Here is a 27218-nt window from a genome sequence, read left to right as displayed (position 1 = left end):
GCGTGTTTTGCCATGATAGTAACTGACAAATGATCTCCCCATCCTCATCTCAACCTGTTAGCTGATTTTTTCATCATATTTTCTTCCCCTGTTCATTTGAGGAGTGGGAGTGGGAAAGCAGTGTAATGGAGTTTAGCTGCCCCATCAGTGAAACCACCACACCTACTCTGAATTTCTTACCCACTGAGCAGTTTTGATCCCAATTATTGTCCGTTATTTAACCAGAAGAGCAAGGAGAAAGAAAAAGAAGGGAACTCCTGTATCCTGTCTCTATAGCAGTGCAAGACAACCAGCATGCTAAAGCACACTGCAGCATCTGCACATAAGCACAGCAATAGCAGCAACAGTTTATTAAACTGAATTAAAGTCATGTTGCCAGATGGTCTTATGGAACAATATTGAAAAAATTGCTGGAATCAAGTTATTTTGCCACTGTCTTTGGTGGCAAAATACTGCAGGACAAGGGCAGAAACTGGAACACAGGAAGTTCCATGTAAAACAAAGCTTCTTTACTGTGAGGGTGACAAAGCATGGGAATAATTTCCCCACAGTGCCCAAACACAGGCTGAATCACCAACAGCTAATCTCTAAATATGAATATAGACATCTGTACAAGGAACTTATTGCTAGTATGCCAAAACCAAGATTATGTATCATGCTTCAGAGAGAAATGAACTGTAACTACTTGTAATGAGCACAGTGCTTCAGGAAAAGTGGATAATTCTTCACCTAAACATAAATATAAGAGGTCAGCCTTTTTGTTAGAATAACATATTGACTTTGTATACAGTATTCATTTCTAACATTTTTATTGTTAGCGTGTGCTAGCTCTAGTCTTTGTTTTGCAAGAAAAATAGAGCAGTAAGGACAAATGAAAATACAAGTTCAAGGAGCTATCCAAGTGATGTCCAGCTGTTTTCCAGATAACAGAAAAACCAAATACCTTAGTTGACACAAAAAGACAAGAAAGTTAGTCCTAATTCAATTAAAGAGTATCTTCCTTACGTTCTATTATATATTGTGTGAAATAATATCTTCAGTTCTGTACGATTTACTGCCATGTAAGGCACAGCATGTACCTCAAACCACAGAGTCTATCACTTAACTGTTTAATTAAGCCCACATTATTAGGAGCAGTCCTAACATACTTTTTTTTTTTCCTAAAATACCTAATAAAAATTTTGATTACATAGGACAAAGTATTTTTTTATTCCTCATCTAATTTATACAAACGTTTTAACGTTTGTGGATAGGAAGTTATACATTTGAATTTACATACAGCTTTTATTTTTAATAATCAAAACAGTATTTTTGTAATGCTTTTGATAAGACTGAAATCTGAGATTTATATTAAATATTTATAAATACTTTCTGGCAGATTTTTGTTCAGAGTTTGTTCTTATAAAAAATATTTGCATTTGTTTAAACTCCATTCCACACTTTTTGAGAAGTTGCATCTCTGCATCTCTTTAGTAAATGATTGAATACATTTTCAGGAAACACTTTTTATCTCGTATCTTAGGCTCTGAGTAGCGGAATGCTTCTTCCTAAGTTCCATCACACAGTTAACATTAGGAATCACTTGGATTTATATTAAAGTGTATTAGATGAAGATGGACTCAAAGGCTTTTTGGTCTTTATGCATGCATTCTTTCACACCTCTAATGAGCATTGCTATGCTCCAGAATCTATTGCTCAAGTTTAACATATAGGTACTGCATTATTATAATAAATGTAATTTTATTCCAGAAACTTTAGCTCTATTAAAAAAAATAAATTAATTTTACTCGATTCTACTCCTAAAATACATTTTCTATGAAGCAAATTCATATTCTAAGACTATGAAAAAGTCATGCTTGTGCTTAAAGTTACTGGAAATCAGTCACTATAATAGCAACTTCCTGCTGAGCTGTTCAGTATCTTGGGAGTTGGGTTTGAGAAAGGTCTAGCTGTTGTGTGTAAAATACAATTTCAGAGTGCTGTAAATATGTTAATTTCCAATTAAAGTTGGAAAGCATTTCAGCATGATGTAACAATATTTTTAGAGCAATAAGGACACATCAGCATTGCCAGAGTTTCAGCCTGACAGCTCAGTAGATGCATTTTTTTCCCCATTGCAAATCATCTATCAAATGGTCCACTAAGATTTATAGAAATAGGTATTAATAGCTTTTAATTCCTCTTTTCTGCTTCACACTCCAGACATGCAGGTAGCCTCAAAAAGACCAAAAAGAAAATCTGACTCATTCTGAATTTCAGGAATGACTTTGAGATAGTTGTAGTTGTAACAAACTTAAACTTAGCTTCAATCAAACTAGATATATACATGGGACTTAGAAAATGACAGACAGCAAGGCACATCAAACGTAGACAAAGCCAGGATTCGGCCCTGGGCAGCTTGATCTTGTCGGTGGCAGTCACCCCATGGCAGGGGTGGGGACTGGGAGGTCCCTTCTGACCAAACCATTCTGTGATTGAATGATTCTATGTGAGCTCCAGATGAGAATTAGAAACAAGGAAACAGCAAGACACATTAATATCCTTATCAAAGCACCATCTGGCCAGGTATCTGCTCTCTGAATATTCATACACAGAATGCCCAAGCGTGAGATAGGGGAAAAGACATAATTGTGCAAAACAAGCTCATGGCTGTTGCTGTTGTGCTTCTAAAGTCATCAATGGAATTTGCTTCCACAAATTTGTCTGGCTAAGTAAGTTTTTAACATGTACAACCCATACAACCTGCAGAACTACACACAGTGGGTGAAAAAAAAACGATTTCCATTCGTTCATGGAATCATAGAATGATTTGGGTTGGAAGGGACCTTTATGATCATTTAGTTCCGATACCCCTGTTATAGGCAGGGACACCTCCCTCTAGACCAGGTTGCTTAAACCGGTCTGGCCGTGACCATCTCCTGAGAGGGGGCATCCACAGCCTTGCTGGGCAACCTGTTCCAGTGTCTCACTACCCTCAAGGTAGTGAAGGATTTCTTCCTAATACCTTGCCTAGATCCCCCCTCTTCCATTTCCCCTTGTCCAGTCCCTGCATGCCCTTATCAAAAGTTCCTCCTCAGCTTTCCTATAGGCCCCCTTCAGGTATTGGAAGGCAGTGTTAAGGTCTCCTCAGAGCCTTCTCTTCTCCAGGCTGAAGACCTGGACCCTCCCCTGCACCTGCTCCAACAGCTCCATGTCCTTCTTGACAGAATTGGATGTAGTACTCCAGGTGGGGTCTCATGATAGCAGAGCAGCCAGGCAGAATCACCTCCCTCAACCTGCTGGTCATGCTTCTCTTGATGCAACCCAGGATACAGTTGGCCTTCTGGGCTGCATGTGCACCCTGCCTGCTCATGTTGAGTCTTTCCATCAACAAATACTTCCAAATCCTTTTCAGGGCTGCTCTCAAGCCATTCTCCACCCAGCTTATATCTGTACTTGGAATTGCCCTGACCTAGATGCAGGATCTTGCACTTGGCCTTGTAGAGCTTCATGAGATTGGCATGGACCAACCTCTCAAGCCTGTCCAGTTCCTTCTGGATAGCACCCCTTCCCTCTAGCATGTCAACTGCACCACTCAGCTTGGTGTCATCAGCACTCAATCCCACTGTCCATGCCAGCTACAAAGATGTTAAATAATACCGGTCTCAACACAGATCCTGAGGAATGCCACTTATCACTGTTCTCCACTTGGACACTGAGTTGATCACAACTCTCTGAGTGTGACCATCCAGCCAATTCCAATTTGTGTTGAACACCATGCCCACTTTTTCAGCTTAGTGTCCTGACTCTTCCACTAGGACTATTTTTGAATGTGGCCATGCCTGATGGCATCTTTATGCTCAGAAAAGCAGTGTGATCCCTCGTCTCACCGATCCTTTTTGCACAGTCCTGTGAACATCTGCAGGGGTTGGAAAGATGTGAATGCTGTCTTTTGCACAACATGTGTTTCAGAATTAGTACCATTTGAGAGAGGCAATGTGCAAGTTTTCTGGTGGTGTCCATCTGCAATCTGTGGTGATTCTGGATCACACATTAGTTCTCCTGTAGGCATGATCATTATTTAAAAGCTTCAGAGAAGAAAAAATAAAAAGTAAGTAAAAGTAAGATATTTTTTTCATATATTTTCATCAATTACCTCTTAGCATGATGTCCTGTAAAAATCTTTTACTTCTCAATCTTTCATCTGAAATGCTCTTGTCAGTTGTATTGTGTGAAAAATAGGAAATTGCTAGAAAAAGAGTCAGGCTTTCAGGATTTGAGGCAGCAGTTTGAGATCAAGCTGAATGTAAGTTTTTTTTTTTTTTACAATGCACTTCAGGCTAGATCCCCAGCAGTTGTAATAGTGTGTTTCCTCTCAACCCAGTAGGCAGAGTTAATTCTACTGCAGCTAAGAATCCACCCAGGACTCAAAAAATTCCTAATCTACATTCTTACTCATAGTGAAATAGATATTAAGAGAACCTCAGAGTGACTCTCAAGTGCTGATGTGTAAATCATCTCTGTGCAACCACATCAAAACTTTAGAGACAAATATTAATCACTTTCTTTAAATTTGCACGTTAGAGCCTTACCAAAACAATGTCTCACACTTCGAGGAACCAGCAAGATTCCTTTCTTTTCTGCATTTGTGCTATAAGGACTGTCAAAGCAATTTCACATTTTTGTTTAACTTTTTTTAAAAAATATATTATTTTTGGATGTATACTGTCTTTCTATTTAAAATGAATATCATTGCATATGACAGCATTAAGAATTTTACTGGTACAAGTCTAAAAATCCCTGTGTTGATTCACTTGTTTTTTTCTGCTCTGGTTAATACTAATGAGCCTTAGAAATGACTTTACTGCTATATTTATGTCCAAAGGTTTGTGAAAATATGCACACCACAGAAGCCTGCTGATTTTAGGAAATGAGAAATACTGAAGAGCTTCTACTAAGAAAAGTACTTTATGTCGGTATTAATATTGGTCCCATATTAATATGCAGAAAAAGAAAGCCATGTCAAATACCTCTTTACATAAATACTATTTTTTTCCCCTTTTTATTGCTCATGATCAGATCCTGAGTTCAGATTGTTCTTCCACTGGTGGTGTGCTAAATTCATAAAATAAAGCAATGTATTCTGCTAATTCAGAATGTATCATCCTATGTGTTGCCAACTCTCTATGAGGTACACTCAGGTACTTGGTACTTAGTAGTACTGCAGTATAACAATTTGCAGGATTTATTTTCAAATTGCAGGGCTGTTTTGGTTTGGTTTGGTTTGGTTTGTTTTTTTTTCAGTGTCTGAAAATCCAGAGGTAAAAATAAGTCTAATGATCATCAAAGTATCACATCTGACTTTTGTTGCATTCACAACTGGAGCAAAAAACAAAAAAAAAAAGGAATGTACAAGTGGCAGTTCAGTAGAGCTCCAACACATAACGTGCAGCAGATTAATTTCTGAAGCAAGAGGTCAGAGGAATTCAGCTCATTGTGAGGACAGACGAGTTGTCCTGTAAACTACAATTAGCAGTAAAGTACCTCTAGGTCACTTGAACAGTTCACTGATCCTTGAAATAAAACCTATTTTCTGCCTTGCAGTTTGTTTACATTTTTCTACAGCATGGGCTGGACTTTGCAGGAGACTTCACTGCTGTTTAAGTCTCCTATTCTGAAATCCCAGAAAACACTTTCAACTCTCTCTCTCTTTTTATTTTAGTAGACTGATCAAGACTGGAGACATTTGTTAATCCTGACATTTATTCAGGTGAGCAAATCTTTTCATACGTGTCTGCTATGGTAGGGAGACAGAGGATGTGATTCTTATGAAAACCAAGCTCTACCTCAGCTTGTCTGAGGGACTGCACTCATTAGGAGTGCTCACAGACTGTGGAATAGATGAGGAACTGAAGACATCTTGATAATCTTGTCCTTGTGATTCCTCCTGGGACAGAAGTGTCTGTAGGGTCTGCTCCTCATATAATATCCCTTTTCAGCACTATGGAGTCGCTCCAATTCAGATGTACTCTTGAGGCTGAGCCTGAACCTCTTCTCAGCATATGCCTCTGATTTCCTTTTTTTTCTTTTTCTTTACATTTTAAATAACCTTAATAAGTAGCTTTCCTGGGTTTGAATTACATTGCAGCATTTTACAACTAAATTACAGTTCCTCAAAAATACAATGACCCACTGAATATTGATTTTTACCTTTTCCTATGTACAAAAAACAGGAAAAAAGTACTGCCAACATAAAATACATTCAACTTTCTGCAGCTAAATATGTTCAAGTGGGGTTTATTAAAATATCATAATTATGCTTTGTATTCCAATGAACTTGTGAGTATTTAAAGACTGTAGGAAAAACAGCAACATTATTTTCCTAATTTAAAGGCTAGGAACATCCACTAATTCTTCAACAGTATCTAATGATGAACATAGGAGATGAAGACACACAGAGGCATTGCTTAGTTTTTACTTCCTTTCCCTTATATGCAGGCTTGTTAGGTGTATAACTGCACAGACATGAGCTATATTTTCTGCAATTGCACTATCAGAGAAAAATCAGAGGGCCCCCTCAGCTTCAGATCTGTGCTGAGTTGGTAGGCTGTCCAACACAGCTTGCTTTATGGCAGTGAACCAGAGAGTCCTCCAGGGTGAGGAGACCTCATTCTTGTGACTCCATCCAGAGAGGACGTGCAATTCTACACAATGACTGTATAGAAAACCTGCAGGTTGGTGATAAAACAGTCACTAGGCTGTTAGGTACCACTGTGAATCTGTCTAGACACACATTTCACTCCTGTCAAGACATTTTTCCTTTGAACACTAACAGAATTATTTATAATATCTTTTGAGATTCATAGTCCATTTCTAACCTGGTAGTGGAAACTACAAACTCTCTTCTAAGTCTCATAAGCTTGAAATAACAGAAATTGCAGTCTGCTTATTAACAACCCTTTTTTGACCCTATGAATACTATAATGATATTCTGCTCCTACTTAGCAGCAATAATTTTTCCCATGTTGTCCAACAAATCAAACTTCAAACACGAATAGAAGGTGGTATATTTCCCACTAACATGAATCCATCCAAACATTTCTGTTTGGTTGCTCTCTGGCCTCTCATCTCCTCCATTTCGAAGTCAGAGTAAAGTTTTCAAGCATCTGAACAGATGTTTACTAAATAAACTCACATCAAATAATGTGATTCATTAATAGCTACAACTGAACTTCAAGAAAATTAGAAAATCCAGAAATGCAGACAGGTGTGTGTAAATTAGAAAAGAGTAACTCTCAGAAGAGAGCTGTTGACTAAGAATGCCTAGAGACAACAGGAGAAAAAAAGATGTGTTACTCATGTCACTTCTAACAAGATATCAAACTGGGACAACAGTCAGGAATCATTTCAAGGTGAGAAATATCTTACAATAAAAAGGGTAACATGGAAGTTTGAAAAGGCTGTGAAATTATTTTTTTGCCATTCATTTGAACACTTGTGAGTGAGCCAGGACTGTTGCAGTGTTGACATTTTACAAAATATTTGTATGAAATTAAATTTCTTCTTCCACAAATCCACCGATAAGTAACTAAAGATGAAAGCTTTGGTTAAAAAAAATGTGTAAGAGAAATAAGAGATGAGAGTCAAAGTAACAGATTATTATTTCTTGTGATTCAAGTAAGTAGATGAAAGATCTCTGATGTCTCTACAGATATGCACCAGATTTTCACCAGGTATAGCACCCTTGAAATCAATGGAACTGTGCCAGCAGAGCATCAGAAAATAGAAACTTCTATTGAAACAAACAGCCAGGAACACTCCACATCTTTTTATTTGTAATTTTTGTTCCTATGAAGACTGATCAGCTGGTGACAAACCTTGTGCAACCTCATACAAAAAGTAAATGAATATTTGGACATTATCATCCAAGACATCATATTAGAGCTTTTATGTGCTTAATTACTATTAAGACTACAGAAGATCTTCTAAATATTAATTAAAACTTTTCAAATATGAGTAAAATTTCATGGCTTTCATCACAGGAAAGGCTCTGTTAAGAATTTGTGCCTGTTGATCAAGTCTTTTTATCAGAATTTTAAGTATCTTGAAAAGATGGTGAGAAGCCAGGGAGCCTTCATTTGTGAATATCAGACAATCTATGGCCCCATCTGCCACTACTTGTTACTGCACAACTGCACTGACTTACATTAGATCTCATAATTGGAGCCCAGTTTACTCTGTCTGAAAATATAAAGTTTGTTCATGTGACATAATTCATCATTTACTGACTTCTGTTCATCACACTTCCTTATTTTCAATTATTAAATAAGCCACTGCCCCATTTTCTATTGCTCTCACCTCCTTTATTTTACAATCATATACTTTTATTGCATAAAATTGCAATTGACATCTATAGGAGTAGTTAACTGAGTGAAAGTATTTTGCCCCATTTCTGATTTTGGTAGGGCCATAAGTGTATTTACTCATCATTAACACTGTGATACTTTACAGTGTGAATAGTCGGAGCAGGACTGCAATCAGTGGATGATCTATGAATGGTAAAATCTAATAACAGCAAAGAACAAGCTACTGGATGAAGAGAAATGAACAGAAGGCTGATGAGCAGGATTAGAAGGAATCACTCTGCCAGCTCATACTTCCAGCAGTATCTCAGAATTAGCTTCATAAGCAGCCTTGGAGGAGCTGCAGGAACACAATGCACAGTGTGAAAGGGGAAATGTGGTTACAACATGTGGAAAGACAATCCAAAGCAAAGAGAAGCTTTTATGATTATTTCCTGCTGCCAAGATCATAGGCATTCAGGGACACTGCAGTGAGAAATATCACATGCTCTGTAACCCAGCTGTGTGACACCAGTGTCCTGCTAAATTAGTAGCTTCAGCTCTACTGAATCATCAGCAGGGGGCATGGACACAAAACAGGTGCAGTGTCTGCCTGCACTGCTCTGCTGGATCCATGCACACAATTCTGAACTTGTGGTAGGCCATCACAACACTCTCACCTGTGCTACTCTTGCTAAATCTGTAACACAGAAGAGCCCCAGGAGCCAAAAAGCTTTGGTCCAAGCTACATGAGCTACAAAGGAATGCTGTGCCAGCTTGGAAGTCACTCCTTTACTGTACCAGCAGGACATTTTACACATTAAGAAAAGGATGATTCCCCTGTTGATTTTATACACTTATGACAGCAGCTCCAGGAAAACATCACAGAAAGATTTTGACAAAGCAAACTCCTGTTGCACTTACTTCCTGGTCCTCCAGAATTGAGGCCCTGCCAGGCACAGTAGGTTGGAAGGATGTGCTGGTATTCCATCAGCAAAGGAACAGCAATAAAGAGTGGTTAATACATGCCAAGGAAATTTGCTTGAGAGCTCAGTAACAGCTTACTTCCGTCACTGAATTTTTATCTGGATTTGGCTTTTCTGAACAGTTAAAAGATCTCATAATCTTCTCAAATACAAAAGAAAATATCCTACGGAATGGCAAAATAACAAAGCCTGTTGTTTGACAAAAACTACTTTGAGCTACATTAAGTTGCTGAAATGCCATTGCAGAGCTTTCAGTTTGCAGATAAGCAAACTTAAAACTTTTTCGAACATTTCTGTGGCTCTGTCCACTTGCTGTCAGCCTAAATAATGTTCTACTAGAATAAAGCCATTGAAGCAGATACGGAGTTCATCTTATAATGAGATGAACAAAAACAAAAACTTTTTCTTCCCCCAAGAAGATTATAGGAAATACAATCTTAAAAAACAACACCCTTTGTTCATATTTTCTTGTTGGTGGGATTATATGTAAAAACATATATCTGGTTTGTGTAGAAATGCAGCAGAGTGAAGGGGACAACTATCTGGATGAACAGAAAACCATCTAACCCTTTTTAGGTTTAATAGAAGGACCAATAATATGTCTGACCCATTATCAACCAGAAGATGTCATCTATGCCCATTGCTTCCCCAAATTTCTACCCTTATCCTAAAAATCTCTGTGTTAGGCAGTTACTTCCGCAGTAAAGAGAAATGAATAATACCCTTAATCAGCAATTTCTGATCAGCCTCTCTTGCGCCAAAACGTAAACTGAACTCTCACTTTTAACCAAGATCTTTCAGTAGCAGTATCAATGCATACTCATTCAAACCACTAGGACGATCTATTTCAAAGAAAAATACAAAGACAATTCCAGTTCAGTGGGTAGGAAGACTGAGTATATCATGGTTGGAAACAGATTTTTAAGAAAAACCTCTCTCTGAAAGTAACTTTCACTAAATATTACAAACTATTTTTCTAGATATGAACAACATTTGTGAAATGGGTTTGTCTCTTACCTGATCTGGATGTCACCTACCTGTTTTTATGAGGTAGATATGCCAACTTTTATTTCTATAAAAAATGCTTCCATTTGAATTTGTACAACTGAAGGAAGCCTCAAGTACTACCGTAAGAAGAACATACATAACATTCTGACTGAAATGAATACATCGGAAAAGTTTTGAGTAGATTTTTTTTTTTTTTTACTGACTTTTTAAATTAGTGTGAAAGGGATGTAGACTGTTAAAAACAACAACAGAGCAGAAAACAACATTAAACAATGTTTTTGTCCATCGAGACTGGAGGTATACAAACAGTGTGAGATATGAGAGCAACTTATCCTGCTTGGTAGAAAAATTGCAAAACTTGAGCCTTAACAAAATCAGTGTTAAGTCCAGGATTTATCTGTTCTGATGACAGATTCTGTGGTCTGAAAAAATCTGCTTGAACATTCAACCTCTGTAAGTAAAAGTTACAATTGCTTGTAAAGAAGCTTTGTAGATAAAGAGGAGAAAATGCTTCTTTGCATTGGCATCTCTCTTTTGCTCCCTAAGTTTTAGCAATACACAACGAAAGTATCCTTGTCTGAAGATCTTTTAATATGGAAATTAAATCCCAGGAAAAAATTACAGAAGTGATTTGAGACAAGATAACATAGAACCAGAACAGCTTTGAAAAAGCAGTGGTAAACAATAACCCACATGCAGTAGGATCCACTCAGTGTAAAGACATACAGCTAAGAATTGAAAGCAAATCTTTCAGAGGAAAACTTCCCTTGCACTGCAAGGCAGCTTTAACCCCCTGCTTGAATGCATCCTGCCGTTGTGAATATCCTCAGCTCCTACCAACTTGATTAATCCATGTAGAATTAATAAACAGATATAGCAGCAAAATATACAGTTAAGTTATTTTATTTTTAGAACTGTATAAAATCAGTTTAAGTTCTGTTCCACTCAGGTTTCGAGTGTGATTCTTGAATTTTCCTAAAATGTTTTATCTAGTTTGGTTTCTTCTTTGTTTGTTGCTCTCAGGCTACATTTCTGATCTCTGGCTTTCTTTCAGAAGAACTTTTCTAAGACTGAATTATAAGTTCACTAAAAATAGGCAGGTAGTATTTACAATAGAAATCATGGTGTTAAATTGGCACTTCTGAGATTTTTAAAGCTTCCTGTAAAGACTTTAGGTCACCAACAGCTCTATTTCACAGTCTTAGCCGGTAGCCGATTTCTGTTCTAATTCGGGAGTGATGATGGTTTTTTAAGTAAAGCCCAAAAAAAAAAAAAAAAAAAAAAGCATTAAATGCAAATTTTCCTGATGCTTTGCCAGCATTTCATAAGGTGAACAGTTTCTGGAAGGGGTGAAGTGGTAAAGCTGGAAGTGCTCAGTTGTTCTTGGCAGGCTGAGGAAATTTCTCATTGCAAGGAAAAAAATTCTGCTGTGCAACTTCAGTGAAGAAAATCTGACTCTTTCACTCAAATTGGTGAGTAGTTCCAGGGTGCAATCGGGTAAAATATTTAGGCTTTTAATTAGTCCTGAACACACATTTATTAACTTGGAGATGAGATCAACCACTCTGAAAGAAGCTGATCCAAAAATAATGTCATGAAAACTTGCATTCCTTCATACCTCTTCCTGTACTACTGAAGTAGAAATTATTTTTTCCACTTGAAAGAGTCTTTTGTGATTTTCTTTAAGAATAATAAAAAATCTTCCTTAGTTTAAAAATAGTCCATTCGTTATTTGGCTACAGTAATGTGAGTTGCTTGAGAAGCTGGTTGCATATTTCAGTCCTACTCCTTTCAACACATTTTGAAAAACAGAATTAAAATTAGAAGCAAATAATAACAGGCTAAAACTCCCTTGTTAAAACCAATATTGCAAGAGTGCACATATCATTTATAACACATTTGAGAACTGCATGTTAGTAAACATTACACTCTGTAAAACTGACAGATAGAAAACGTGAGGCATAGGTTACAACTGAAAAGTGACTTCATGTGCATATTTCAGAGTATTAGCCAGCATCATATAAATCACAACAGTTACAAGTGACAGGGATTTCTTACATGGAGCAGTCATTATGCTAGTTTCAATGTCTTGACTGTTTCAGTGTGTACATAATACGCTATATCCATAAAGGATGCTTGCATCAGCTGCATGAGAGCAAAAAGTGTTATTTGTAGTTGTTTAACTACACATCTTCACAGATAGATTCCTGTAGGACAGGTAGAATATAATTCTTTCTGTGAGTGGAACTAACGTGGACTCAGGAGACAGCAGTTAAATTCCTTGATCAGTCTGTCAGCCCAAATTACTGTCATTAACTCTCTTAGATCCTCATTTGCAAATTGGAAAAAAATGATAACTTAATTTACATATTTAGATTGCTTCTTAATGGCACAGACTTGGAGTATTATAAATTATCTCATGCTGAAAGGTAAGAAGTAAATATATAAGCTCATTATTCTGCCTCTCTTAGCTCATTGTCCTTATCCAGACCAACTGTTAGCAGTTTCTACTTGTACAGCACGCAGCACAAAGTGATTCTGGGGAGTGACTACAGCAAGTAAGTGCTGTATTAGTAGTGATAATAAACGAACTTATGAACCCACATTTGCCATGGTTGTCTATGTTGAATTATACAGTGTACAAATATGTATATACACAACTCTAAAATATTTTTTTCTTGAAACTAATGCAGACCTACTTTAGATCACTCTATCCCCATCCTATCCCCATCCCCCTTTTTCTCCTTCTCTAAAAGATCAGTGAAGGAACTATCATTAGTACCATCACATTCCATTTAGATTCTTGAAATTCTTGCAACTAACCTGAATGCAGAAGAAACAAGATCTAGTTATTTCATATCTGCTATAGGCACACATTGTTTTTTTGCTACCTACTAAAATTGGTCCTACAGTACCATAAACATTTTGACAATATGCTTTTATTCATCTAATTCAGCAGAATCAGGCAAAAGAAAATGGCAGCATTAGCTACATCTCATTTACATCTGTAAGGAATAATTTTGAGGTTTAGAAGTGCTATATTCATAGAAACAATTTTCTAGTCCCTGAGAAGTGATCCCCTAAGATTCATTTAGTGCTCCAATAAATGACATAAGTACCAGGAGGAGATTATGCACTTATTTTGCTGTGCAATTCACCTGTGTTATCATCACGAAAACAACAATGAACATGCTATTTCTATTAGAGCATGCTAGTAAAAATGTGATGAAATAAACATTAACAGCACAAAAATCAACTTCCCAGGTTTTGAAAGTCTGTCCTGAGGTCTTGGTGTTTTCTGGTAAATATTCATCTCAACAAGCTGAATGAAGGCATTCAACAAGTTCATTGACTTCAAGAAAAAAAAAAAAAGTTTCATTCAACGAAAATTAAAAAGCCCAACAAATCTGTAAAAACATCAAACTATCATTCCTCCAAACAGAACAAAGATAAAAATTGATTCTTGGAGCTGTTCTGTGTTAGGTAAGACTAAAACAACTGCTTCTTCAAATCCATTCATACTGTTGTCTTTGAGAAGACAACTTCAAGCCACAGCCTTCAACACAGTATGTTAACTGTTAATCAAGTGTAAATAATGAATGAAATTGAATTTACCTGCTTTAGGCTGTTTATCTACCCATATTATTCAAGGTAGTTCATTATAGTAGGACAGGAACTTTACAAATAGAGCAATACAGGCCAGAATGGAATATCTTTAAATGCCAGTAGGTAGAAATCTGCTCAACACATCACCAGCCTGTAAGAAACTTTATCTGTGCTATGCTAATTCTGTTCTGTATAGCCAAAATGTTTTCCAGCAGTAGCAGATCAGAAGCTGTATTTCATTAGTATCATGTGACATATCCTCTCTCTTTCAAAGGACTGTGCTATTTGGTGGAGTTTTCCAAATGCCCATGCTGGGTGATCTACTATAGAAATGATAAAAAATGAAGAATATGAGTCTAAATTTTTACCTTCTTTTTAGCAACTTGCAATACACTTGTGTTACATGCCTGGAATTTGTCCTCTCCTCTGATCTTCAACACTTATCTCTGTCTTCATCTCTCCTCATGCTAAAAATTCAGTGTGATAATTTTACCAGCATAACATTTGCACAAGTGGAACCAGTCCTAGGCTGACAAGCCAAGGTTTTTGTCTTCATTACAGTCACAAGTAAGGAATGAATTTCTGTCTCATGTCCCAGGTGTATTCTGTGAGTAGGACGTGTACCACTGTGTTAGTCTATCTTTCCTTAGTTTCCTGCTTTGAATTTTCAGCCTGAAATCTCTTGTATGCAGAAAGCAGACTGCAGCATTTTCTAACTGTCAATGAACTGTGAAAACAGGGAAGAATACAAAAAGTCTGTCTTGTGGCCTGAAATTACTCCAAGTGTCCATAGCAGCTTTTTATGAGGGAGAGGAAGAAGGAAAAATATGGAGAAGGAAAATAAGGAGAAGCAACCCCTTCTCCTTGAGTCTCCTTCCCAGGATCAGCATTTCAGTGAGCACACGCAGCCTTCATTCCAAGTCAGAACACTAGGCAAAATGCATTCTTAAAAAGTCTGTTTATCTTCTCTTCAGGAACAACTAGCAAATCTCCCCTTGTGATAGCAAATCATACTACTGTCACCACTGTCATTTCAAATCATGCTGTCCCAGGTGATGGGAAAAAAGCACATCATATTTTGGGAGTGGTTTGCTGCTTAGCAAGCAGCAGTAACATGCAACAGATGGACCAAATGCCGTCTGGATTTCAACACAGTGTGCCTTGGTTACCAGTTTTCTTGATTCTTAAGGGACGTTCAGTGACAAAAGTACTCTGGAGAAATAAAAAAGAGGAAATATTCATTCATAAGGAAAATGGTAACTAACCCATGAGATTCAGCTTTATCACTCTTACAGAAAGCATTTCAGATACTGTTATTTAATCTGAGTACAATTTCCCCACCTACAAAGTGGGAGTAATGATCTGAGCTTGATATACAGTGATTTTGTTCTGCAGAACCATTTTGGCTAGACATTAATTTCTCATTAACAAAAGAAAGGAGCTCTACTTAAACTGGGCACCGATGTGTTAACATACAAGGCACTTTAGGTCTTAAGAGTTTTTTCTTCTATTCTTGTTTACTTGCTTATTTTAATTTTCCCACAGGAAAACCATCACCACCACTAGCACCAAAAACAGCTACATAAATGGTATTTGAAACTTCATTTATTGCCTTTGTTTCCCCTCAGAAAAAGTATTTCCTGTGTATCTATATATGATGAAACAGAGACAAGAGGACATGCGTGCTTTGCTCTCTCTCCACTGTGCAGCTGCATTTCATTTTTGATAGCAACTGTTACTTTCTGCTTTATCTAGTCCAGCAGTGTGCACTTTGCAGGAGCACCGCACTGCAGAGGGCTAGGGCTGAAGAGAATAACTTTCCTCTGCTGTTTTCAAACCTGCCTTTGGGGTCCTGTGTCCGGTTTTTGAGCTCCTCAGGATGAGAAATCAAGCCTTTTTGTGCTTCAGTGCATTGCAATTTTGTGATTAAAGCAGCAGACAAGAAAATGGTGACACTGGTAGGACTGTGTCCAAGGACATTTCATTAGTGAACAAAGTGAAGTGGGCTGTTTAAGATGCCAGTGGCAAGCATTCATACAGAGTTTCTTTAGCTTTTTTATTGTTCAGAGTTTCATTTATTCTCTATTGCTGTACTGTGTAACAGGGCTTTAAAAAAAAAACAAATGACAAGATGGAAGGGCTTCATGTATTCCATAACATTCGTTATTCTTTCTGATCCAGAGAGCTCTTTGATTAAACACATGCGTTTGGACCCAGTACACCATATTAAATCAAACAACTCTGACATTTTAATTAACTCATATTTCACGAGCTAACATAAAATAAATATGGAAGATGCTGAAAAATGCATCATATTCTAATTACCATACGGAACAAATGCTTTTCAATTAACTGAACAGAAACACTGGATCTCTCTTTAAGAATCTTTCTTTTTTTTTAATTTTAAATAATTCAGTCATTTATGTGGATGTGAGATATTTTTAGACTAGGAAACAATAAAAACTGTGTTGTAGAATGTTGTAGAAGGCTGTCTGTAACACAAGTCTACAGAACAGCAACTTTTCTAGTTTTGTTGCAGGAAACTTTTCTATCAAGGATATTCTTGATCTTCCAGCTTAAAAAATACATCAAGCCAGAATGCTTTGAATTTGCGATTTATTGTGCTTTAATGGTGATACTGCAAACCTTCTGACTTCTTTATCTAAATTTTTGATGAAGAAAAGGTGTAGCTGAATGAGAACATCTCCTGGGTGTGAACCACTGTAGCTTCACCATTTTGTTGTGGTAATTCATTTGTATGAACCAACATGCCTAGGGCAATTGTCTCTTTGGAGCGTAGGTATGGTGTGATGCAGCAATAATTATGATTGGTTTGTACATCAAGTGCCTATCAGGTGTTGGGTAATTAAAAAATCAAATGAAGAAAAAACACCACAAGCAATAATCTCAGCTTTAAATCATAGCTTGTAATGCTGTAGGAAAGAAAAAAAAGAAAGAAAAAAAAAGATCATTTCACTTCTTCAGTCTCACAGCTTAAAAAATTCCCATGATTTTTTCCTTAAATGTAATGTTCAGAAATACTGCAGAGAAAGATGAGCTGGCACAGGCTGTGTAATTACTACAGTCCAAGAATGAAAAACCTTAAACAGAGGCATATCCATTAGTCATGAGGGCATTGTTTATCTACTGCCTGGAAGGGAGCATCTAGGTCAGCTCCTACAGGACTGAGCTCTTTGCAGGTCTTCTGAGCAGGATCTTCCAAAACAGTGAAATTTCTAAACAAATTCAAATTAGAAACACTAAAGCCAATTTTCACGTTAGTAGGGGAAAAACAACAAGTAATTAAGAAAGGATGTATCTAAAGTGATGTGTTGGAATCCTGTCTTCTGCTTTATTTTTTGAAAGGATTTTACAATGAGAAAATTCAGGCCAAAGAGGAAGCTCCTGAAGTCCTCCCACAATCTTCAGAGGGTGACTGACTCATCGACCACCTACCTGTTCCCCTTATAAATAACAAAACCACAATTAACATAACAGTTGGAGATAGGAAATTGCAGACAGAATTACTTTAATTAGAAGAATCTTCCTCAAAAAACATTTTTTTAATCAATATTTAGAGGGGGAAAGATCAGTTAACAGATTACAAGCAGAACGTCCTTCTTCAGCATTATTCCAAAAGTATTACATCTCTTATCTCAATGAAGACAGCTTAAAAAATGATTAAAATTCAGATTTTTTACTCTTGCTTTAATCATGGAATTACTGTGGTAAATGTAATGAGATGACAGTGAAAATCTACTTAACTGCTTTTGAACTGCTATGCATGTTTTCCCTGTCCCCCTGTTCGTATCTGAACTTATCTGTGATGCACAGTGGGGCTTGTGTGACAGAGGCAGTTTGAGTCACAGGGAGTGGATGGGATCTCCCAATATTGGAGAAATAGAAAGGATTCCAAGCTCTTACTGAGTGAAAAATCTGTCACCCTTCCCAGACAATTGTTTTCTGTTTCCTGGGACATTTGGGGTATCATTTTCAGTTCAGGATCTCCCTCTCTCTCTCCCTCTTGTTCCTCCTTGCTCTTGCCCTTGCCTTTGCCCTATTTCCCCTTCCCCTTCTCCCTCCACTTTGCCTTCAGCCATCAGTCAGACTGTTGGGGAGGGGAGACTGAAAATGTTATTTAGAGCCTCACCAAATCTCTCACTTGGTGTGTGGTTGTCTTATCAGGATGTTACCCTTCCTCATTTTTTGGACTGAAAGCTTTCTGTAGAGTGGGGATAGAAATGAATTCTACTAAAGTGCGTAGGTCCCTCTAAAAGCAATGCCTCCTATTTATTTCCATGGGAACTACTACTCGTATAAAGAGCACAAAAACACTATTTGATAGAGCAATTTCTCAGCACATAACACTATTTTTCAACAGTCATGACCATCAGCTTTGCATTTTGACCAGTGATGAACAAGAGCATGTATGCCTCACTCATAACAACCTGCACCATTGGAGGTGACTCACTAACACTGTTACCACTGCTGAAATGCACCACAGATGACCTCAGTGTACTCACATCCATTGACTGGACTCCATAACAGTTCAGCAAGCGTTGATGAATGTCAGTGGGTGCCATTTTTTCCACATGGAAGAATTCAGTGACACATTTGCTTTGTCTGCACTTCAGTGTCAGATGCCGTTCTGTCAGACTGCTCCTCTGCTGCCATCTGTCACACAGCAACAAAACGTAATGGCATACTGGCAAAGTGATTCTACTGCCATAGCACCAACATCTGTGTTGTGGGTCAACATCATAAAAAAGGAAACATTGCTTTTGGAGCAACCCTCATAGATAAGAAGGACACTGTCGTGTTTGAAAGGCACTTAAAGCACTGACAAAATTGTGCCCTCAGTCTACCAAGAGGCATGACTGGAAGCAAAAAATTCCATGGATCTAAGCAATTATAGAATCATTAAATATTGAGGAAAAGTGTACTAAGTAAAGGATTTGACATCCTTGAAAGAACCCTGCATTTTCAAATATATCTTGAAGAAGCTGATTCATCGAGTTCAACAGTCTTAAACTTTTCTCACGTCAGCCTGAACCAACATCTAATTTTTTGAAGTTCTGTTTGCTAAAGGGGAGGGATGCTTCCCATTTTCTGATATTTCTGCTGTGCCCTGGACTGTTTCGCAACTCTCGGCAGCCATGGCCTAACCAAAACTCACTGACATGAAGGCACATAGGCTTAGTCCCCTGAATGGGTATGAGAGACCCACATAGAAACCAAATCTCAGGGCAGGATCCTGCCCAGTTATCATTATCATCTGAGCAGAACAAATGTGCCCCTTCAGGAAATCCAAATGTTCCCTCAGCTCCCAAGACAGACCCTCACTGATATTTCTTACTGAGACCGGCACCTGCTTCCAAGCAGATGGAGGGAGGACAGCACTGAATTCTTGCTGTGAAGAGTTTATTATTTAGGATCACTTGTCAAAGGAAACAGAGTTAATTGAACAGTAATGAATAAATGAAAAGTCAAGCCTGGTTCACTGAAAATCTTCCATCGGCAGCTAGATTTTTAAATGGACTAATTTTCAAACAGCAGTTAAGTGAATGCAGATGAACACAACACTGACAAATAGTACCTAAACACGCCACTGGAAGTCTTGTTTTCATTCATTTTCATTTTCAGTTGCGAAAAATGGCATTTTCTATTTCTGCAATATTTAAATGTTATAGTTAATTTGTATAGGACTATAAACTAAAACATAAAATAAGTGTATTTAAATACAGTAAATATAGAGGTAAAAAAGAAGTGGAAATTTCCATTTACATACAAATTAAATTGTGTACTTGATATACTGAATAAAATGTTAAAGATATAGATTTATTTTTAAAACTATTTCTTTTATTTCAAAATTCTTAGTAGCAAAAGATCAGGTACATAGACAAACATGGTCTACACAAGTGGAAGAAACTGATTTTATTCAGTTTCTGTGAACAGCGTTTACCTTTTTAAATGCCAGTCTTGACTGTTTGCCTTTCATATTGTCAGATTCTTTTCTGTAGCAGCATCTGGAGTATTAACATTCTCCTCTTGTAAGCTGTTTAACGATTGCCATTTCTGGACGTGCCGATGCATATTTTATATGTGTAATGCCAGAGGACTTTGGAAAAGTTTGGTGAGGTTTTTTTTTTTTTTTTTTTTTTTTTTTAAATTACAGCCCTCTTTTTTTCCTTTAAGTAGTGATCAGGGCATAGCAATGACAACACACAAAGGGAACTGTTGATGTTTCCATATTGTTGTGTAAGGAAATTGGATACAGCATCAGCTGGAGGCGCTGTATTAAGTTTAAGTCCCTGTAACCTATTGTAGTTCACATTTTGCAGACCATGCATATTCTAACTCTACAAAAGCACTTATTTGAACACAGTAAGATGACATAGGATTCATATCAGCTACTCTTATACTATCCTGTAAGAAAAAAAGCCAACAATTGTGAAAGTGTCTCTGTAAATAATTAATAAGTGTAATAAGTGACTCTGTAAATAATTAATAATTATGAGCTGATTAATAATTATGAGCTCTTTCAGCCTATGGGTGAAGAAGACCATTACTTATGGTACAGGGACAAAAATAGCACAGGTCATAAGGATCAAGGCTTCTTATCCACACCTTTAAACCTGGTCTTCTAGGATAAGGAACCACAGGAATGGCACATACACACCTGTTGTTCTGTGCGTTCCTTATGTTATGTGAATACAGCACTGAGCAAGATGATTGATTCTCCAACACCTTTGTATTTAAATTAATTCTGGTTTTATTTATTTGTTTGTTTACAGTGTGGCTGGGAAACCCTTCAAGTACTTTCAGGCTATTTTTCTGATGAGTGTATCAATTATGCCTTCTCAGTTATTCCCATAAAGAGGGAGCTTCTCCCCGGGGAGATGAAATTAAAATTACACAGTTATGATATGAGTCAAAATGAATTTAGCATTCTAAAAAAGTTTGTTGCAAAAACAACAAGAGGCACAGTGAGTGAAATCCCATTATATTATTAGGATTTTGTAAAATGCGATATATTTTGAGAGCAGAAAATCTGGATAATCCTTCATGTCTCAGAGCGCTGAAGCAGGGAAATGAGCTTCCCCTCACCCCATCACATATTCTCACCTGTCTGCCTGCTCAAGGCTCAAGTACTACACAGAACACTGCTCTTATGCATGTGTTCTGGATACACAGAGGTTCAAGGTGTAGAGGAAATCCTACTGTGGAACTTGGAAAAACAACACATGAACAAAGATTTTACATAAGAATTTTGATTTTTTTTTTTCATTGCTTATACATCCTCTTAAAGTACATTTCATTTATTAGCACAGATTGATATTTGAGAGTGAGAAAGGAAAATGTGGAATTTGTGTTGTCCTCCCCCTCCCCTTCCCCTTCTTCCTCCTCCTTCCCCTCCCTCTCTCCCTCCCCTTCCCCCTGTTCTCCCCCTCCCTCTCCCTCTCCCTCTCCCTCTCCCTCTCCCTCTCCCTCTCCCTCTCCCTCTCCCTCTCCCTCTCCCTCTCCCTCTCCCTCTCCCTCTCCCTCTCCCTCTCCCTCTCCCTCTCCCTCTCCCTTTCTCTTTCCCTTCCCTTCTCCTGCAGGCCAGTTTCCCATCTCCCCCATAACAGTGTGCTTTGACTGAATGGTCTCATAAGTCATGCAAGACAAAAAAATTGAATGGAGATCACAGAATCACAGAATCACAAAATTGTAGGGGTTGGAAGGGACATCCAGAGATCATCGAGTCCAACCCCCCTGCTAAAGCAGGTTCCGTACACCAGGTCACACAGGTAGGCATCCAGGCAGGTCTTGAACATGGTCAGAGAGATTGTGAGGAGGCTATACACAGCTGGGAAATCTCTAATCATTTTTTATTCTTCCCTCTGTCCTCCAGGATTATCAGTACTTTTAGTTTGAGTTTAAAATTCTGTCCTCTTTTATGACATTTTTCACAAATGTCCCATTTTCCTCCAAAGACTTTTCCAGCTGACTGCTTACAGAGCCTTGCAATAGGGTCAGACTTATTCATGATATTCCAGCCACTCAGTGTATCAGAGAAAGAGACTTTTTGCTTTCCAGCATAAGGCCCATAATATCTGAGGGATTTAAGTAAAAAGAATTGGGTTATGCTAAGGTTGAAAAGGCAAAGGTGATATCAGATATCTCGCAGCAAGATTAGGTCTCTTATTTCTAGGCCATCAGCAGGAAAGATGTGCTTGAGCTGGCTTTAAAAGCAGCAGTAGCTATCTGTGAATGTTTAACTTTTTTTTTTTTTTTTTTTTCTGTAAGAAAATGAACCAACCTAAATAAAGACTTTCAGTAAAGCAGGGTTTGCAAATTTAATTACAGACTCATTTTTCTCAGCATAATTCTGTTGAGGAGATTTAACTTGTGCTATAAATAGATAGTGACCTTTTCCCAGTATCTCCAGGAAAAAATAATTTGCCTTATTTTTGCTATCAGCCATAGTTCCTATTATGACTGTGCACTCTATAAGAATGCTACTAATATCTGCCCTTCATTTTCAGAGGGACTCTTTAACAGATCAAAGAGGAACTGATGCAGAGTATTGCATCACTAAAGATAGTGATCTGATAATATCTAGTTTTATTTTCCCTCATTAGTCAGGACCACCCCAGGACATTCTTCACTTTCTAAGGAAAAGAAACGATGCACAGCCACCCATTTCAAATAATACTGATGTGGATTTGGATGTGTGCCCATATACATTTTCTCCTGTACAACTCACCCAATATATATATTTGTGTGTGTGCAAGCATATATTTATGAAATTTAATTAAGTGATATGATTTCAGAATGCAGCATTCTTTAAAACTTTTTGAAACTTTTCCTTTGATGTGAGTGAACTTTAGAGAAGATCTGGTGTGGATTTAAGATAATTTAATATGACTCTGAGTCAGGTGTAACTGCAAAGATGTGAATGGAGAAACAACATCTCCATCAGCCTTATAGTTCTTAGTTCATCTCAACTTTAGTTCAAGCAATGGTGCATAGACTATACACTTCCACCTCATCATTCTTGTGAATATTTACATACATTTCCATAAATATCTCAACGCTTACTGTAAAATACAGTCCAACAGAATGTCACTAAGCACCAGTATTCAAAGAGAAAGGCATGCTGAAAGAATGGCATTGTGAAACTTTGTTAGAGGGTAAAAAAGCTGTGATTCTTTAATCTAAAAGCCTTCCCCTGCTTGCTATGTAAGTGTGAAAGTGTATGATGTCTTTAATGTTTTCAGGTAAGCAGACAAATACAAGCATAATGATTACAAGTCAAAGCATAAAGTTCATCTGAGGCTCTTGGTGTGGTGATGATATTTTTATGAGTACACTAATCAGTGCCTGGGACAATTGTTGGGTACTGAAAAACAACTGGCAGCACAGGTGATTCAATAGGTTATTCCCTGAGAAAGCTTCAGCCCCGTATAGCCACCAGGTTCCTCTGTACTCCCTGACCATGGTATGGCCCCAAGGAAACCTCAGGGGTCACTGCTGATAGACAGCTTCCACGCAGCCATGGTCTGTTGAATGCCATGTCATATCAATCCACAAAGTTTCCAGTTATCTTCAGTCTTCCAATTTGAACACAGCCTTTTATTTCTAGCTCCTAGTTAAAACCTGCAAATGTTGGGAGGAACTTTTCTGTACCTTTTTTTATGTTTGCTCAAAGCTAATTTTTTCCCTGCTACAATGAATGGGGATAGAGAACAAGCTACAGTAATCTATGATTCTGTGATTCTATGATTCTATAACCAGTCACACCAACATGGGCATTGTTTATTCTTTCCTACATCAATTGTGTTGGTCAAAGGGCTTTTGACATTTTCCCCCATTTGAGATACCAGTGGCACATGATGTAGTCAGCAGTTCTTCTATGACTCTGTAGGATCTACGGTAGAGTAAAAAATGTCCCGATAGGGTTATTGGGAACAGCAGTGTTATTTTTTGATGAGTTTGCAAGCCACACAGCAGAAGAGATTTACACATGTCAGTACAATGGAGGACAGATAATGCTTTTGCAGTCAGTGGAGCAGTCATTTTCATTTCTCCTGAAAAGGCTGTGCTAATGTAAAAATAATTCTCTAAATGTTTGCGCCTTAATATGAATGCAGAGTCTTTATTCCAGGACTGTGGCAATTTCTCTTAACACTTTGGGGTAACATATGGTTGAATCAGACTTATTTTCTTTGTTAATGCTTGAAAGGATCTGAGAGGCTAGCAGGGACAACCTGAAATATTTATTGGCTTACAAGCAGACAGGTATAGCTTCCCACTGTATAGCTGGCAAAGATCTGGAAGTACTGAGTGAATTGTGTGGAAACCATGGCTTCTGCCACCTAGATACAGACACCCAGAGTTTTAGATAGTTTGTCTTGCTTGCCTGTTGCTTGGTTCTCCAGAAATTAGTGGGCCACCTATACAAAATCATGTTTCAAATTCTGTGGATGTCTTGAATCCTCCTCAATATCTGAAAATGCTTTATATCTGCTTGGAGATACCCAGAAAGAAATAACTTCTTGATTACAAAAATCTTGTCAGAGTGGTAAGCCTTAGTTTAGTTTCGGTAGGTGCCTGTGTGGTACTAAGGATTCTCCTAAGGATGGATTACACAGAGCTGACAAATCCATAGACTCAACAGAAGTCTGAGAGATGTGTCAGAATACACGTGAGTGGAAAGAGTAAGTATTGCAGTGGGATAAAATTTTGCTTTGATTCCTTCTGCTACCACCTGGTAATATATGACAGGATTAAGTGCAGTGGGAGAGCCGGGGGAATGTGTCATATGCCTTGAAAAATGCACAACTGAGTTAAAGCTAAGTCTCATTTCTCACAAGATGAAAATATTTTCCTCATAAAAATGAAACATTAGGCTCTTGTATATATTATATCATCGGTTGTATGTTTGTGTTATACACTGGGAAAATCAGATTGTTCAAGTAGCTGCTGAAATTAAAGGAGAAAAAAGATATGAGCAAGATTGTACAAGAAAAGAAAATATATAGAAAGATACATACATTAATTCATTTATAGAAATTTTCCCTTACCTCCCCTCCCCCCCCCTCCCCTCCCCTCCTTTCCCCCTTTCCCTTTCCCTTTCCCTTCCCTCTCTTTTCTCTCTTTTCCAAACCCAAACCCTGTGTTTGAGAGCAGTGCCCAAATACTCCCAGAGCTCTGGCAGCTCAGGGCTGTGCACACTGCCCTGGGGAGCCGCTGTCGTCTGTTTATCTATGATATTATTAGGCAAAAAATAACTACAAATTGAAACTTCCACAAAGATTCTAATAATGAAAATTTGAGATTGATTTCTGTGTGAAATAGCTGTGACTGACCAGATTAGAGATAACCTCTATAATACTATTTACAGGCTTCTGAAAAGAGAGAATATATTTTTAGAGGGCAGAATATGAAAGACTTATGTTCCTTTTGAAGGAAGTACTTAAAATACCCCAGGATTGAACTCATGACATTTCTGAAGGAAAATCTACATGGTAGCATGGTAAACATATTGTTTGTTTGTTTGCTTTAGTCTTCATTGCTGCTTTTGTAAGATTCCATCAAAGTGAAAGGCAAGAAACAGGCTGATCTTTGGTGATCATAACAAACTCTGAGTAAAGATTAAATGATCTTTGAAGTAATTAGTTGTAATGAAGTAGAGATTAATGATTAGTGAAAGATAAAATGGGCAATAAAATATACTGAAGCAGCAGACTAGGACTAACACTGTCTCTGTACTGAAGGAGGCACATATGCAGTGCATCTGGTAAAAAAAAAAAAAATATCATTTTTCAAACAGATTAAAAAATGTAAATAAACAAAAACAAATTCAAATGTTCCACTTCCTGTTATCACTTTTCTCCAACAGACGAGGCAGTTAACTCAATGAAAAACATGGTATGGCATGAGTACTAATATAAAAACTGTATTCAAAATGTAGTGGTAGTCTTTAAGTCATCGGAGTTTTCCAAGTACTGGAGTTGCCATTACTTTTGATTTCTCCACTCAGGCTGCCCCCTGCCTGCAACCTTCTCCCTTATCTTCATCACTCACAGAGAGGTGCGTGATAATCTCTGCACACTGTTGATCCTTGCTGTTGTGTTTCAGATGCTAATTTCTTGTCCCTGCTAGATGGAAAAGAGGGGATTGTAACTACCATGGATTTTTTGCCCCATTGACACTACGGCCTCCAGTTCATGTTAAACATCAATGCCATAATAACAACAAAGTAGGCAGATGTGGAGCTGTGTGAGTTTGAATGCCTCATCACCTCAGTCAAGGGAAACCTACAGTACCAGTGACATATAGGTGAAAGAGAGCTCTTCTCTCATTTGATGGATATGGTCTCACTGTGCTAGAGAAGGGATCAAATAGGAGAAGTGAATATGTGAAACCTATAATGTTATTAATATCAGATAATAAGTGGGCAATACTACAAACTGTGTCATCATTATTTATAGCTCCAGGATATATCTTACAGGGGAAAGAGACTCCTAGGCTTGTCATGGATTGTGTAGGTATGTGCTATTTTGAATTCATCTCCTGACAAAATTTAAATAGACGCTGTGTGTCACCTTGAAAGATCTGGTTATTGGGCTGCAGTTCTCTGCTTTGCTCTGCTTATTTCCCTTTTCCCTTTGCCGCATGACACCTTTCAATAAATTATGATTAATGGTAGTGGCGACAGAAATAATCTGAAAAAAATAATATCTGGGTATAATCTTTTGGGCAGGATTGATACTCGCACAGAAGATGGAGCTCAAAGCTTTCAGTAATTGTATAAGACTCAAGACAGTAATACTGACTAATACGGATGATTTTTCATATTATAGTAGACAAGAGTTTAGAATCAACTTTAGGGAAAAATCTCTTCTGCGTTACCCTCTGACACTTGCTTAGCTCCGTAAATTTCAGTACTTCTGTTAGCTGCACTCACTTTTAAAGAAAATGAAAAGCCTGAGGGGCAGTGTGGCTCCTGGGATTCATAAAGGAGTTACAGATGTCTTTTGCTACTCAGCACTAACTCATATCAACACCTGAGAAAAATAGCATGCATAGAATAATTAATTCTATGAATTTCTTTGGAGTTTGTATGTCTAATCTAATTAATGTCTGTTCTCATTACACATTCGTCATGGCTGGTAACACTGAGTAAATCCTGCACTTCATTCTCATTCTGTAATCACGAAGTTGTCTGTGAATGTCCAGTCAAACAGTGTTAGCTAATCCTTACTGCATACATTTCCCAGTTTTGTTCTGCTCCACAGAACAAAAACAA

This window comes from Tetrao urogallus (genome assembly GCF_951394365.1).
Source record: "Tetrao urogallus genome assembly, chromosome: Z".
Lineage (NCBI taxonomy): Eukaryota > Metazoa > Chordata > Aves > Galliformes > Phasianidae > Tetrao > Tetrao urogallus.
Note: the sequence above shows the minus strand (reverse complement) of the source record.